Here is a 17,500-nt window from a genome sequence, read left to right as displayed (position 1 = left end):
CATTTAATTCAGTTTTTGGCAAAATATCTGAACAATACTCCTTCAAACAGAAATACGATACTTTAAGTTTTACTTTTCAATGATTTCCATACTGTCACTGACCTGAAACACGTTAATCATGAGTATAAATTAATATTAATTTGTGAATGTAGCTTTCCGTAATACCAAATTATGCTCTTATTTTTAAAGAATCCAAGAAAGCTACGGAAATTACACTCGAGCACGGACATCTCGAACACGCAAATCTCGAAATCACGAAAATCTCAAACTCGGTACAATTCCCCGTTTTGATCCCTCTATTTTGTTAATATTGGCAACACGAAAATCTCGAACACTTTCCGGGGCCAACAAGGAAATCTCGAACAAACTGGACTTTCCCTTGCGGTCCGTTGAAATTATTTTTCGCGAATTATTTGTGTTGAACTTGAACGGAAACGATAGAAGCTCTCTCTCTCTCTCTCTCTCTCTCTCTCTCTCTCTCTCTCTCTCTCTCTCTCTCTCTCTCTCTCTCTCTCTCTCTCTCTCTCTCTCTCTCTCTCTCTCTCTCTGTAGCGCTGAAGTGTCAGTCTAGTTAATGTGTTAGGCGTACGTGTGTGTGGCATTATATTAAGGAAACAATAATATTTATCTATTTGATAGTACAAAGAGCACGTTAATAGCTTTAGAGCGGTAATGTTTTATACAAGGCATACAAAAAAACAAAGCTATGCAGCGTCGAGCTTGGGGCATCCTACCCACGTTGAAAACCTTGTCTTGAAAATGTATTGAACGTTCAAATTCTAACACACACACACACACACATACACACACACGCACACACACACATACGTGTCTCGGGTAAGAGGACTCTCACCAAATCCTACATTGTATGGACGTATCATAGCTCAAAAACCAATAATACAAACAGGCTGATTTTTTAAATGTATCACCTAGACATGAAAAGATTGGTGTATGCCAAATTTCAGCCCTCTGCTTCAATTTTCATGTCAACATTATTTTACTCATACATTATTGGGACGTATCACTAAGTGGACATCGCATGACCTTTGAACCTCAAGCGTGTTACACAAAAACATGAAAAACAAACATTAAACAGACTTTGTAGAAATGTACTCCGGGCATCTAGATTCTTAATCTATGTGCATTGGAATATTGTATTTTTATGTTCTCATTGGTTCCATTCTGGAATCGAACCTAAACAATATGATTTGCCTATTAATGTCAGGACAAAATGATGGTACATCGTTATTTCGTGACTAAGTCATTAAGTATGAGGCTTGTAGTATTGACAATAATACAAGTCTCATAGCCTTTGGACTGAAAAGATAGCTATCTTTAAACTTCATTCTGAAATGAATTCACAATTATTTTCCTTATGGGTTGCATTATTTTACATACATTATCATAGTGGTACGTTTGAAGAATAAATGTTTCCGCTATATGACGCCATTGTTTTTTTTTGTTTTGTTTTTGATTGTTTGTTTGTTTGTTGTTGTTTGATTGTCTTTGTTTATTTTGTTTGTTGTTTTAATATTAACATAGCAATAGCAGAGATTAGAAATAGCTTACGTTTCATAGCAACGATAATCATAAAGGAAATTAACCAACATTTTATTCAACATTTTATTCAACCATGCTTTAACCTAGAACACTGCCAAATTCGGCATAAACTGCATTAAAACCAAAAGATAGAAAGTCACAGTCATTCAACAATTATCTCGATCCGTGATAAGACTCTACACTACAAAGTTCTTTTTCAAAAGGGCTAAGCTCTTTAAGAACGTCCTCATTGTGCTTGTCGATATTTATTCCCTGGGTGTAGTCAGACAATTTCATCTTTGAAGCCTCCCTTTGCCTTCTTCTGTTGAATAATATTATTCGTACTAGCGTAATCACACCGAGTCTTTCCCATTTTTCTTGACAATGCCTTTTGGCGCCAACATTTCCATGGTCAACTTTTCAGTTTCACTAGTGAGGTACTTCGACAGCTTTGACACATCATCTGTGAGTGGAATAGTCTTTGTGGTATTTTTCTTTTTTTTTCATGTAGGTTTCTTGCGGCATTGCAAGTTATTTCCTGATTCCGCATACTTGTGTGAAGCTGATAATATGCACCTTTTCTCTCTTTCATAACTGTATCTCCAGTCTCAATAGCTTTAGCTTTCAACAGAATACAGCAGTGCGCCAAACTATGTCCTAGTTTTAGAGCAAGGGATGATATTCCATATTGATTTGTGTCTAGTGAGTAGGCTGCCACCTCTCTTACAGCTGAGACCACATTTTTGAATCTTTCAGGTTGAAGGAAGTCTGATAGACCCAACGATTCGCAGTTAGGTGCACTCCTGAGCTTAATCAAAAGGCGGGCCAATTCTCTTAATTTATTTCGAATATGCCCGTGCCTATATTTGTCATGTCCGTTCTTTGTCGTCTCTCTGAGGCCAAGAAGTTTTATAGTTTCATCGCTCTTGGCCACGATTGAAATAGGGCCATTCCGTAAAGACACCATTATTTCATTATACAGATCGTTGTCAGATGCCTGTGGTAAAAGCAACTTTCCTTGTTTAACCAATTGCTTCCGGGTACACTTTCAGCTTTGTTTACACATTTATGCCTCCAAAGATCTTTCTTAGAGACCCAACCCATACATTTCAAACATGGCACAAAGTTGCTTACTTGAGTTAATGTTTTTTTCCTTCTTTTGACCACCACCATGCCTGTTCCTTGCTTCAGCGTATTGATATTGTGTGCATGGTCACCAGCATTGCGAAGTTTGGCAAGTTCATCTTTTTTAGTTAGGGAGTAGCATTAAGTAAAGGCACCATATCTTTTTCATTCTTGTGTTGTGATAAAAGATGACGTTTTAACTTTGCCTGCTGTTTACCACAAAAACACAGAAATGCTTTTTAGAATCTCCTCTTGTGTTGGCAGATAACATCCCTCAATTTTATTTTGGTTCACTGTTAATTGGTTGCCTACATTTTCTTGAGAGCCTGATAAATCTGTGTACTCCTGTGATCTTGAGTCCGTAACTGTTACAGTACCAACTGGTAAAAATGTCGGAAAAGAGTCAAAGTCTGAATCACTAGAATCATGGACATAATCACTGTCATTAGGATCGTCATCAATATCTGAAAACATAATCTGTAAGTCTTTTCGCATTTCTCCAAAGACTAGCTCTAGATCAGATTGACAAGCAGTCAATGTCTGAAGATGAAGAAGGATGAAAAAAATGAATATGACGAAAAATCATGCGAGGAAAGAATAAATTACAACAGGTGGAGAAGAAGAAGAGAAATAAGAACAAGAAAAACTAGAAGAACAAGAACAAGAAAGATTATTGAAATAAATGGATAAGGAAGCGAGGATTAAAAGAGTTACAAATCGGATTGTGAATCGGTGTGGATTATCTTATTGTAACTGAACAGACGACAGGAAGCATATCGGTGAACACCGTGTACATATAATTGAACTCTCATAATATACTATCTTATTGTAATGGAAAAAGCCCCAAACACTATAGCTCTATATAGATTGAAAACCTGACTAACCAAGAACAGTCATATCTGGATTGTTGATTGGGAACGACGAAAGGCTGGGAGCAGTATCTAAATGATTAAAAAATAATGTTTGGTTTCTTCACAATTTGATTAGTTAAAAAGTAATTTTTTGAAAAAATTCAGATACGCCATAAAAACGACGACCTCCTCCACAAATAACTTCCAGTACCGGTTGTGTTTCCAATCTTTTATAAGAGCTATGAGACGAAATGAGATTTATCCAAGAAAACAAAATAGAGGGGTCCGAGTTCAAAGGATATACTCATTTCTTCTTCTTTTTTTTCCTGGTATGTCTAGTTGTGAATAGGGTGAGTGTAACTGTTGATTGATTTATCCTCCTCTCACCCCTTTGTCCTCCCGATCGTCATTATAGTTTTGGTACTACTAATGTACGTTTTGATTTATATATTCATGTATTTATTTTATTTCAGGCAGATAGCTGTGATCTCAAATTTTCGAATTCCTAACCTACTTACAGTACAACAGACGCTCTCTTCTCTCTCTCTCTCTCTCTCTCTCTCTCTCTCTCTCTCTCTCTCTCTCTCTCTCTCTCTCTCTCTCTCTCTCAAAAGCCTTGGACCCTTCCCATCAATCAATTAATAAATATATCTATCTATCTATCTATCTATCTATCTATCTATCTATCTATCTATCCATGGCTGCTTATCCCTCCTCGTTTTCTTTCGTAGAACGGGAATACCTGCTAGTTAAAGTTATTTATTATTTCTATGTATAGATACATGAAAGAACGACAAGTGAAAAAAAATAATAATTAAGAAATGCAGTAAAACTACAGTAGAAATTGTAATGTAGGCCTCAAACATAAAATATTAAAGTAAGATTGTTTATACCGCATAAACTGGACTACTGCTACGGTCCTCCATCATTGAATTTGAGTCTAAGAAACGAAAACAACGAGGTCCAATTTCATACACACAGCCTATACACACGTAATTAACTTTACTCTGCAGTTATCGGGACACCGCAATTTTTGGCATACACTCGCGGTGTGTATAGCGCTGTGTGTCTTAACGACAAAATCGCTCCGTTGCAAAGACCAACTCATTTCTTGGAAAAAATTTGTCAGGTGATCTAAAAACTGGCGGGAAGTCTGGTTTTGACATCAAAACATTATCAGGACGTCCACTTAACGCGGTGTGTCCACTTAACGTGAGTGTGCAAACATGAAATTGTCCCGTTAACGTAGCAAAAACACACACACACACACACACACACACACACACACACACCAGCACTACTCGAACTCCTCGGGACTTGCAAAGACATTCGAGGAAACCAAAATTCGAGGAAACCGTGCCTTGCCATAACAACTTGATGGGGGGAAAAAGGAGGGGGAGGCGGGGGCAGTATGGTTTTCCCATACTCATTTTGCGGCGCTGTACTTTGGCTGTAACCTGTGTTATTCCAGTCTTCCCTTGGAATAGAACCTAAGATAAATTTATGCTTGCGAAGGAAAAAAATGAACTTTATTGTTTATTTGCTCTATTGATACACTGAGGGAGATAACTTTATACAATGGCACGTTACAAGTTGTGTGTGTGTGTGGGGGGGGGGGGGGGGGGGGGAGAGGGTAGGGGTTCTCTATGACAACATTTATTTACCGTCGTGGCCAACTTAGCCAGCCATTTGCAAATCATGGCGCGTGGCATTGAAAATTAGAGCGATTGGCGAAGTGAGAGGTGTCGGTTATGCGAAACGTCTATGGAGTGTGTGAGTGATAGACACAGCTGGAGCCGTTTTCATGAACGAGTACTAGCGCTTAGTCCCTGACTATGACTTTAGTCAATGACTTGAAAATATCTGATTTCATGTGAGCTGACTAAGCAAGTCCGGGACTAAAATCACGGCACCTTCGGACTAAGTTTGACCAAGTTTTAGCCATTTGTGAGACGTGTAACTAAGATACGTCATAGCGTCAACAGGATACCAGCTATTTTTAGATGTCGATTTGGAAAAAAATACGTCGGTTACGAATGACAGAGGCAAAAAGTGTCCTGTTGCCATTGACGCTAGGTTTAAAAAACTATAAGATGAGTGCAGATCGTCGAAATTACACATCTTTGTGAGTAAAAACTAAAAATTAAAAAACATGATTCTATCGGCTCGGTGAGTTGAGTGAACGAAAGACTCCGAAATCAAAGGGTTTGCGTCAAAGAACAAAAAAAAACGATTAGAAAGTATAGTGGAGACAAAAGTAATTCTGTTGACAATGCGATTGACTGAAATAATGTGATTAATCAGTAGCGCGGAGCGGTCCCAAGCATGTTTAGGACCGCCGGTTCTACGGTCCCTGAGAAATGTGAACCGCAAGGACCGGTTCGAACCGGTTCTTTTTCGACATTGGCCATTCACAAGGATCATGGGACCGTCAATGAACCGGTTCTTTTTCGACATTGGCCAATCACAAGGCGTCCTTGGGACCGTCATACGATAGGAACCGGTCCTGCAGTAGATGGCTGTAAAACGGCTAAGTGTAAGTGAGAGCGGAGAAGGCGGGTTGCCTCAAAACATGAAAATAGTGCAATAACTATATCCATTAGGCATATGTTTGTGTGTGCGTGTGTGTGTGTGTGTGTGTGTGTGTGTGTGTGTGTGTGTGTCTGCGAAGATTGATGGAGCGGGTCGGGTCAATGTTAGGGAGTGAAAGGAAAAGGGATTGTTAATATTTTGTGTCTGTGACATGCTGGACCAAAAGTATGGGAAGTGGGAAGAGTTTGTTTTCATTTTTTTCATTTTTTTTTGGGGGGGGGGGGGGGTGTTGTTGTTGTCTCCATTCCTTTTTTCTCTTTTCGTGCGGCTATGTGGTCTTGTGGTATGACACTCGCTTTCGGATCGGAAGGTCCTGGGTTCGAGCCTCGCTCGGCGCCTAGTTTAGTCCTTGAAAGACTCTTTACTCACATCCTATCACCGTACTCAGGTGTAAAATGAGTACCTGGTCGTCAACATTGTTGTCTCTGTCGGAAAAAATTGTAACATCGCCTAACAGGCGTCATGTCTCGTTCTACATGTTACGTGTTGCTATTAGTCAGGGACCCGTTGTAAAGCGCTTTGAGCACATTTAGTGGATATTGCGCTATATAAAAGCTCACGTTTTTTGTTTCTTTTTTTAATAAAAAAAATATTCTATCTTTGGATAGGATGCTGTCTATCCCTAAGTACTTTTCGCCAGATCTAACAAACCCAGCTACCCATTCACTGCTGAATAGACAGAGATCAGAAGAAAAAAAAAGCTCGACTGCACCCGGGATCAGTCTCTGGCCCCTTGCGTGTAAAGAGAGTGCTCTATCAACTGACCTATCGGGCCCCCCAAATAATCTAATGGTGGTTTTTAAAAATACAGACGTTATAATTGTTATTTTTGAAGAAAGCTATAGTATGTGAAACTTGTATCATTTGATTAGTTAAAACACCAAACGAAATAAAAATATTATTGTATCATCGAATGACAACAATGCGATAGAAAGGAGTGGTGACAACAGATAGCCAAAAGAAAAAATCGGACCAGCTAGGTTCGAAACACACACACGAAGACACACATACACACAAACACACATCTTATAGTAGTCACATTCATTTCAAAGAATAACCCATTAGAGAAGAGGGGTGATGTCGTCATAATCGATCATTGTCATTGCGATCATTAGTCTGTAGTAACTTAGGAAATTAACCCCGAGTAATGGAATGGTCCAAGGCGTCTCGCGATCCTTCTTACCCCACCACACACACAAGAGGGCGTATGTGCAAGAGGGGTTGGTGCGATTAATTAAGTGGGATGGGTGGTTAGGCGAACGACCTAGGCAAAAGAACGGAGAAAATGACCGAGAAAAGACAGTTTAGACTGGGACCGTTCAAATACAGAAAAGTGAGTGGAGCAGGCACTTATGTTGGTAACAACAAGATATGAAGTGAGTAGAAAAGTGCCAGAAGACAATAGAGAATAAAAATTTTTTTCGCGGCGGTGGTGGGGTTTGAACCTGCGACCTTATTGGTACGACAACTCCGCCTGGCAGGTGAGAGCGTGGCTCTACCGTGTGAGCTATCCACGAACACAAAAATATTCGTTTCAAACCCAAAGTCATTTCTAGATCCCTCTCTCACCCACTTCTTGAGATCGCCGATTCGTTCACCACCATCGCGAAATAATTTTGACCAGCAGTTAAGCTTAATAGCCAATATTCTCATCACAAACATATAACATAGAAACGATTGAGACATTGAGTATGCTCCGGTGTATGGGGTGAATTTTTAATTCAGAAAAGTGAGTGGAGCAGGCACTTATGTTGGTAACAACAAGATATGAAGTGAGTAGAAAAGTGCCAGAAGACAATAGAGAATAAAAAAAATTTTTCGCGGCGGTGGTGGGTTTGAACCTGCGACCTTATTGGTACGACAACTCCGCCTGGCAGGTGAGAGCGTGGCTCTACCGTGTGAGCTATCCACGAACACAAAAATATTCGTTTCAAACCCAAAGTCATTTCTAGATCCCTCTCTCACCCACTTCTTGAGATCGCCGATTCGTTCACCACCATCGCGAAATAATTTTGACCAGCAGTTAAGCTTAATAGCCAATATTCTCATCACAAACATATAACATAGAAACGATTGAGACATTGAGTATGCTCCGGTGTATGGGGTGAATTTTTAATTCAGAAAAGTGAGTGGAGCAGGCACTTATGTTGGTAACAACAAGATATGAAGTGAGTAGAAAAGTGCCAGAAGACAATAGAGAATAAAAATTTTTTTCGCGGCGGTGGTGGGGTTTGAACCTGCGACCTTATTGGTACGACAACTCCGCCTGGCAGGTGAGAGCGTGGCTCTACCGTGTGAGCTATCCACGAACACAAAAATATTCGTTTCAAACCCAAAGTCATTTCTAGATCCCTCTCTCACACCACTTCTTGAGATCGCCGATTCGTTCACCACCATCGCGAAATAATTTTGACCAGCAGTTAAGCTTAATAGCCAATATTCTCATCACAAACATATAACATAGAAACGATTGAGACATTGAGTATGCTCCGGTGTATGGGGTGAATTTTTAATTCAGAAAAGTGAGTGGAGCAGGCACTTATGTTGGCAACAACAAGATATGAAGTGAGTAGAAAAGTGCCAGAAGACAATAGAGAATAAAAATTTTTTTCGCGGCGGTGGTGGGTTTGAACCTGCGACCTTATTGGTACGACAACTCCGCCTGGCAGGTGAGAGCGTGGCTCTACCGTGTGAGCTATCCACGAACACAAAAATATTCGCAGGCATAAAAATTTTTTGGGTTTGAAACGAATATTTTTGTGTTCGTGGATAGCTCACACGGTAGAGCCACGCTCTCACCTGCCAGGCGGAGTTGTCGTACCAATAAGGTCGCAGGTTCAAACCCCACCACCGCCGCGAAAAAATTTTTTATTCTCTATTGTCTTCTGGCACTTTTCTACTCACTTCATATCTTGTTGTTACCAACATAAGTGCCTGCTCCACTCACTTTTCTGAATTAAAAATTCACCCCATACACCGGAGCATACTCAATGTCTCAATCGTTTCTATGTTATATGTTTGTGATGAGAATATTGGCTATTAAGCTTAACTGCTGGTCAAAATTATTTCGCGATGGTGGTGAACGAATCGGCGATCTCAAGAAGTGGGTGAGAGAGGGATCTAGAAATGACTTTGGGTTTGAAACGAATATTTTTGTGTTCGTGGATAGCTCACACGGTAGAGCCACGCTCTCACCTGCCAGGCGGAGTTGTCGTACCAATAAGGTCGCAGGTTCAAACCCCACCACCGCCGCGAAAAAAATTTTTATTCTCTATTGTCTTCTGGCACTTTTCTACTTACTTCATATCTTGTTGTTACCAACATAAGTGCCTGCTCCACTCACTTTTCTGAATTAAAAATTCACCCCATACACCGGAGCATACTCAATGTCTCAATCGTTTCTATGTTATATGTTTGTGATGAGAATATTGGCTATTAAGCTTAACTGCTGGTCAAAATTATTTCGCGATGATGGTGAACGAATCGGCGATCTCAAGAAGTGGGTGAGAGAGGGATCTAGAAATGACTTTGGGTTTGAAACGAATATTTTTGTGTTCGTGGATAGCTCACACGGTAGAGCCACGCTCTCACCTGCCAGGCGGAGTTGTCGTACCAATAAGGTCGCAGGTTCAAACCCCACCACCGCCGCGAAAAAAATTTTTATTCTCTATTGTCTTCTGGCACTTTTCTACTCACTTCATATCTTGTTGTTACCAACATAAGTGCCTGCTCCACTCACTTTTCTGAATTAAAAATTCACCCCATACACCGGAGCATACTCAATGTCTCAATCGTTTCTATGTTATATGTTTGTGATGAGAATATTGGCTATTAAGCTTAACTGCTGGTCAAAATTATTTCGCGATGGTGGTGAACGAATCGGCGATCTCAAGAAGTGGGTGAGAGAGGGATCTAGAAATGACTTTGGGTTTGAAACGAATATTTTTGTGTTCGTGGATAGCTCACACGGTAGAGCCACGCTCTCACCTGCCAGGCGGAGTTGTCGTACCAATAAGGTCGCAGGTTCAAACCCCACCACCGCCGCGAAAAAAATTTTTATTCTCTATTGTCTTCTGGCACTTTTCTACTTACTTCATATCTTGTTGTTACCAACATAAGTGCCTGCTCCACTCACTTTTCTGAATTAAAAATTCACCCCATACACCGGAGCATACTCAATGTCTCAATCGTTTCTATGTTATATGTTTGTGATGAGAATATTGGCTATTAAGCTTAACTGCTGGTCAAAATTATTTCGCGATGGTGGTGAACGAATCGGCGATCTCAAGAAGTGGGTGAGAGAGGGATCTAGAAATGACTTTGGTTTGAAACGAATATTTTTGTGTTCGTGGATAGCTCACACGGTAGAGCCACGCTCTCACCTGCCAGGCGGAGTTGTCGTGCCAATAAGGTCGCAGGTTCAAACCTCACCACCGCCGCGAAAAAATTTTTTATTCTCTATTGTCTTCTGACCGTTCAAATAGAAAGATAAGAAGTGAACCGCCAACGGTTTGTCACCTTGGGACCCTCCGGTCCCAGCTAATGAACCGTGGAACCGGTTCTTGGGACCGGTCCTCAGCGCGGCACTATTAATCAGAACACACTTTCTCTTTTGTGTAATTATCTGTTTGTTTTGTTTTGTTTTGTTTTTGTTTTTTGTTTTCTGTTGTTTTTTTTTTTTTGTTTTTTTTGGGAGGTTTTTTTTTATTTTTTTGTTTTTTGGTTTGTTTGTTTTTTCTCTTCAATTTCTTTGAGTTTCAATCTCGGTGTTCATCGCTTCAATGAGACTGAAACTGCCATTGTTCTAAATATAGAATTGCCAGTCGACGATGGACACCATTGCAGTCTATAACAGTCGACTGTCATTATCACGTGTGTTGCTAATTTCCACTTTGATAATCTTTTGCGTTGTGAATATGAAAGTTGGTGTATCATAGCCTGCCTTCGTATAGTAGAAACGTGATGTTACCCGCACAAAATAGTCGAAATAGTCACCGTCCTTACAACGCCCACTTCTAGGCAAGAGACTAGCTAGTCCGAGACTAGAAAGCGTTCATGAAATCCGGGTTTTTTTTAGACACTTACTTCGCTTGGGCTTAAGACTAGTAAATTACTAAATCTAGTCCTCATTCATGAAAACGGTCCCCGCAGTGTAGATAGATACACACGATAAACACATACGTAACTGTCAATGTCACAGTAAAGCAACAGTGTTCGAAGTCACCGGGAGCATTTAAAAAATCCTTTAATTGCTTTTTCAATATACGTTGGCTGAGTGATGTTAGTTCGAGGAAACCGTGTTCGGGTAAAAATTAGTTCGAGGAAGGAATGGAATGATAACAAAGAATAATAAGGAAAATATTCGGGATATTCGAATGAGTTCGAGGAAGCTGTGTTCGAGGAAACGTGCTGGAGTGTGTGTATATGTGTGTGTGTGTGTGTGTGTGTGTGTGTGTATGTGTGTTTATGATATATGAATGTCCAATTAATCAATAATACATAGTTCTGGGGGAAAAAATAATAGATATTCGATTTTAGATAAACGGGGGTCACAGAGACAAGACGAACATCGTTGCTAAACGTTTCAACCGTTAGATAAACGTGTATAACAAGCGCAAGGTCACAGGTTTAGAGTTTCAGACACCGAGATGATGGCCATTCCGATCGATCGATATTAGAAGGAGAAGTTTTCTGGCCAAATTTTTAGATACGTGTCTTTCCAGAGTACGGCAGTTCACTGGTTAAACGAATAAAATAAAACCTTTTGTGGTGATCCTAGTGATCCGGCACCATCTAGCTAGCTGTAGGAGAGTCTCTTGAAAAGAAGTTTCAAAGGTAGCATCCTGGATCTCTTCTCTTACTCTCACTTCTTAGTGTCAGAACCGGGCCAATAAACACTTCGATAGTTTGACAATAGGTGACAAGATAATAGTGTCAACAGCTTATCGGTAATGTAAATGAATCAAAAAATTCTCAAATTTTATTTCTAAAATTAGCTTAAATACATAAACTATATTTTGTGTATTCCAACAGAATTTGTCATTGTTCATCTCTTCACGTTTATAACGTTGGCATGGTGTTCCGCGATGGATTCAAACAATGCTGTAAGTCAATGTAGTTAGGCCAATAAAATAAATTTCGTCTTTTTTTTTCTAGAAATTACATATATCAAAGATAATTGCATTTTGTCGTTGTTTGTTTTCTGTGTTGCTGTACCAGTTTATAACTTCGGCGGTGTTTCTCGATTGTTTGAATGTCGCGTCCCTGTAGGAGAGTGGCAAGTAGGAGTAGACAACTAGGAGACAGATAGTTTCCCCATAGACAAAAGTTATCTGGTGCCACTTTTTATCCTGTTATAGTCGGGTTTAAGTTCCTGACAACTCGACAGATAGTAACGAATTATTGGCACCTTACATAGGGATAGGTAGGTTCAGAAGGTAAATATTTATCCCGTTAAAGCAGAAATACTTTAATATAAATGGACAGAATTGCCTCACACAATAACAAGTTAACCCATAATTAGCCAAAAGAATAAAAGTACGTTTTAATTAATCAAAGTTATGCTATGGGCAGTTAATTTCTTCCCTTATCGTCGGCTACTCAATTTTATTCTACAGGCAGCAAAAGCATCGGAAAACATTGAAGTCATCAAAAGACAGATGTGGACTACTCCTCTGGACTTTTGTGTGAACAGGTGTCAGACAGGCACTCAAAAAGAAAGGGTAAGATTAACATTTTTATGTAGATGAAATGAAAACATATATCACAATAGATAGGCTTATTATCATTTGACGTTAAGAGCATAACAGTTTTTGAGATATCTGTAAAACAGAACAAAGAAAGACAAAATATCATCGAAATTGTTCTGTTTTATTTCATTCTCGTTTTACAGACGAATAAATAGACGGAAACAACTGTTAGGGTAAAAACCTGTAAATTGAGGTATGACATAATTTTTTAAAGCCTGTTTTCATTCCATTGGGAACATTTTCTAGGATTAACTTCAAGGCATGTATGAAGTATCTCAAGCATTAGCCGCAGTGCAGCGCCGCTGGTGAGCTAATACGCGGTGCCTCGTCAAGACCATTCAGCGCGGTGGATGGGACTCGAACCCGGTGTCTTCAAGCTATCTTGTGCATCCCACCATCCCAATTGCCGCATGAAATAAATTAAAGCATAAAAAGTCAGCCTTCTGAGTAAAAAAAAACAACAACAACAAAAACTTCCAGTTTATAAGAGTGTTGTAGTTCAACATTGATGAATCATCACGTGATTGGTTAAACATGATGCTAAATTTTAAATGCTGACTCAAAACAGGATTATGTCGGCATGATTGATATAGATACTAAAACGTGATTTTAAAGTTAAAATGACACTTTTAGAGACAATGCAGATTGTTCTCAATAAAACATGTTACACTTAACCCAGCTTTCATATTTTATTTACTACAATTACAATATTCCCCGACTTAATACCGTTTTCAGGCGATGGCTCGCAAATGTATGCTGAGCACACACAGTCCATTGATCATCCACAGAGCCTGTGACGTAAAAGTTTATGATTTGTGATTTGTCACTTTAGCTTATTTCATTATCAAATCATTAAATTTAACCCATGTCTCAACATGGCGTTGTGTCGGGATGAATGGGACCTCAAAAAGTGAATAAATTATCGAAACGATATACAATACAAATTTTGATTTTTAAATTATTCCATTGTTTTGGTAAGAAATTATGTTATTACACACTTAGTTTGTTTTTTAAATTTCTATCTTTTCCTTTATATTTGAATGCTTTAAAGACCCAAAATTCACGATCATCAATCGTGGTTAATTATCCACGCTAAAAGTGATAGCATAATTACACAACTATAGTCAGATTTTTAATAAGTGGCGCGTGTATTTTTCTTCTTTTTCTCAGCTGTCCCTCAATGCATAGCTGCAAAAGTTTGTATGAACCTCTGAATCAATTTGTCTTAATCAAAAAATATTTTTTCATTATTGTAAAACAATAGGAAAGGATTTCGCTTTTAACAGCTATATTAAAATCGATAACTGGTAAGGATCGTACAGTATCAAAATTATTACTTTTCCGCTTATCCATTTTGAAGGAATTCGTTAAAATGAAAAGTTCGGTTAATTGAAACTTAAACGATATATATTCAGTATCTGATTGTGAACGAACGAATGGCAATCCTTAATTATCAGACATTTGCATACTATAACTATCAATACACACTACTGATGATTACAAATGAAAGTGAACATTACGCACTTTCACCATTATTTTGAAATAGCTTCTGTTTTTGCCAAAGAGGTTTACATAAATCTAATGTAAACTGGTCAAAAGTAGAAATTCATCAAGTTATGATACATTGTTTCCACAAATATGTACATGTGTTCAGCAATAGCAACAAATACAACAACACCACCAACAACAACAAAGACATACTGGACACAACAATCATCACATTCTAATGATGAGGATGAGGAAAAGGAGGAAATTGAAACCTGACTTTGGAAAGATTTCTGTGGCATCACTCTTTTCCAATGAAATGTAATTTTACTCCAGTTTGCGAAGGTTGAAACACGCCTTTTTCCAGTCTTCCCTTGTTCTATCGTTCCACCTCTCACGTTTCCCTTTACTTGGGTCCAAATGAGCTCGACTGGATTGTGCTCACAGTGATATGGGGGAAGTCGCGCAAACTCGTGTCAAACTCATTGACTAGACAGTCTGCTTTGAAAACTGTTTCTGGTCTTTTCTTTTCACTAGGAATATAGTTGGGCCTTTGATAAATAGTCAGAATATGTAGTGCTTTCTGATTGGAGCCATGAAATCATATCAGTTTTTATAGTTGCCGAAGTTGGAGCATTGAGGTGATCATGGGCCATCGAATTGTAGTGTGGTCCAATGCAATACTGCTGAGTGCTTCGAGGAAAGCCAGCAAATGATTCTTTAGCCAGTTTTCAAACACTTCTGCATTGACCCCAGAATGATAGTCTCTACCTTCCAGATGAAGCAGAAAAGAATAAAATGGTATGGCATTCTTCTAAACACCCAGTATCTTCACCACCTTCAAGAACTCGTGAATCTTTTTCTACCCGAATTATCAGACGTCCATTCATTTGTCGGCTGTATATTTACGTTCAGCCAGTTCCATCCATCTTTGGATGATATCCGTATCAAAGTTGTCTTGGATCGTTTTCCTATCACGTCGTTCAACACTGGTGATCTCCCCGTCGTATTTCGATAATCACCTTCTCGGGATTGATTGTGAAATTCCAATTCCATAGCCGTCCTCTTTAATGGCTTATTGATAGATACAAGTAGATTTCTTTTCGCAGCTTTACGAGAGTGTCGTGTCGTATCGTATAGTTTAAAAGCGTAAGAGCCTTTGTATGCTCTGTGAAACGTCCGTGCATATAATATACAATTTTTCAAAGTAATGTTAACAGCATTCATTGTTGATATGACAATATTGATTATATTATCATCCGTATTTCAAATGATTTAAAACTAGAGATTTCAAATCGGTAATTGCCAATAAATCATACATTCCAACTTTAAGGCAAACTACATAAGTTGTAAGGTCATAGCAATTAAAGAGAATTGTTTTTATTCGGAAACAAGAATGACGTGAACTCATAATCACTAGCCGGAACTATGTGTCAACACGAGATTTTAAGTTTTGATATAGCATCCATACGATCCAAAATCTATATTCAGTTAAGACAAGTTGATTCAAAGGTTGACACAAATCTTTACAACTTTTGAAATATATAATATATATATATATATATATATATATATATATATAATATATATATATATATATATATATATATATATATATATATATATATATATATATAAATTATAAAGACAAAATCCATGGAATCATAGCGCTCATCTTTGTTGATAAAAGGAGCTATATATAAAACATTTCAAGTATGATTATGAAAAACTTCTACAATATTGTTTTAATTAAAGCGAAAAAAAAATGTTGGCCAATCCTGCAGATTTTGAGAAATTTTATGTAGAATTTGATGGGCTTTCACCGAAATGTTCGACGGTTGTCCGTCCAGGTACTCTTTACTGACAAACAGACGCCACACTACGTTTCAATCATACTTCAACCACCAACGAATACAGACGCTACAGTTCTTACTATTTTTGTTTTATTTGTTTTTCACGTTCCTTTGTTTATTGTTTTGCTGACGAAGGGTTAGTACCCGAAACGTTCATTGTCTATTGTATTTATCCGGCGTCTTTACCATTTTCACCATTTCTTAAGTATTTTTACGATCCCATGCTTTCGTGCTAGCATTTCTTTCAATTTGTATTTTCACCTTCATGCGTGCGTTTATTTATTCAATTTATCTACAATCTATCTAGGAGCATTTTAAAAACTCTAGAACAAACCTTGGAAGATTAGTGAAAGTTTAAACTTTCCTAATACGACCATTGTTTTGGTTTTCAATCGCTATTTTGTTTTGTGAAGTATTGAAAGCAGTCCGAGGTTGTTTTTTTTCCTATTAGGGTTAACTCGAGGTCGGAGGATATTTTTTCTATTAGGGTTAGTCATAAGTCGTAGTAAAGGTGATAGTGTGTTTGTTTTTCCTATTAGGGTTAGTTAAAGGTACTAAGATGTATTTTTTTCTTGGGATAAGTTGTTGGATTATGTGAGTTGTTTCCCTTAGCACGAGGAGACTTCGGAAGCCCCCCCCCCCCCCCCCCCCCCCCCCCCTTCGGGCAGCGCCCACCATAGAGAATACAGGACTAGAGGGGACAACAGGTAGGAAAACGTCATCAAAAGTGGCTAGTGAGAGGTCGAGCGCCGCCATTTTCTTGGATATGAAACCAGGGACGCTGTGCGATTTAATCTCTATATGAATGTCTTTGACTGAGTTCGATCAACCTTGATTTGTGGACGGAAAATAGCAAAAAAGGCCAGGTTTATGATGATAAACCAAATTAGACATATTAAACTACACTTTTACTTGGCTCCATTGATCGGGTTTATATTAACATACATCGACACATAGACAAAAGAGAGAGGGGCGTTTACTTGGGTCTGTCTATCTATCTATCTATCTATCTATCTATCTATCTATCTATCTATCTATCTATCTATCTATCTAAGCCCCTCCCACGCTGATTATTTATGACATGTGTCCAATTAAATTTACCATCCCTGGAATGACAGCGGTTCACACAATTCTTTTACGTCACCATTAATCGACTCTACGCATATTAATGAGGAGACTCAAGGAGTAGGACTCGCCTCTTTGAACCTGCTGTAAAAAGAGAGAGAGGGACATGCTTACTTGTGTCTATCTATCTATCTAAGCGCCTCCCACGCTGATTATTTATGACATATGTCCAATTAAATTT

General features: G+C 38.6%; 1 long non-coding RNA gene across 1 annotated transcript in view; it reads left to right on the top strand.

Annotated features, from left to right (window-relative positions):
• LOC144971941 (uncharacterized) overlaps positions 1-17,500 on the top strand; it is a 23,585-nt gene that overhangs the window by 924 nt on the left and 5,161 nt on the right. The window contains exons 2-3 of the long non-coding RNA XR_013645205.1: positions 12,141-12,211; positions 12,725-12,829. This is a non-coding gene — a long non-coding RNA (uncharacterized LOC144971941). The remainder of the gene's footprint in view (positions 1-12,140; positions 12,212-12,724; positions 12,830-17,500) is intronic.

Source organism: Berghia stephanieae, chromosome 4, assembly GCF_034508935.2.
Source record: "Berghia stephanieae isolate SIO BIC M18660-M18661 chromosome 4, UCSD_Bste_1.3, whole genome shotgun sequence".
In the NCBI taxonomy this organism is placed as follows: Eukaryota; Metazoa; Mollusca; class Gastropoda; order Nudibranchia; family Aeolidiidae; genus Berghia; species Berghia stephanieae.
This window is presented reverse-complemented; position numbering and strand designations above follow the sequence as displayed.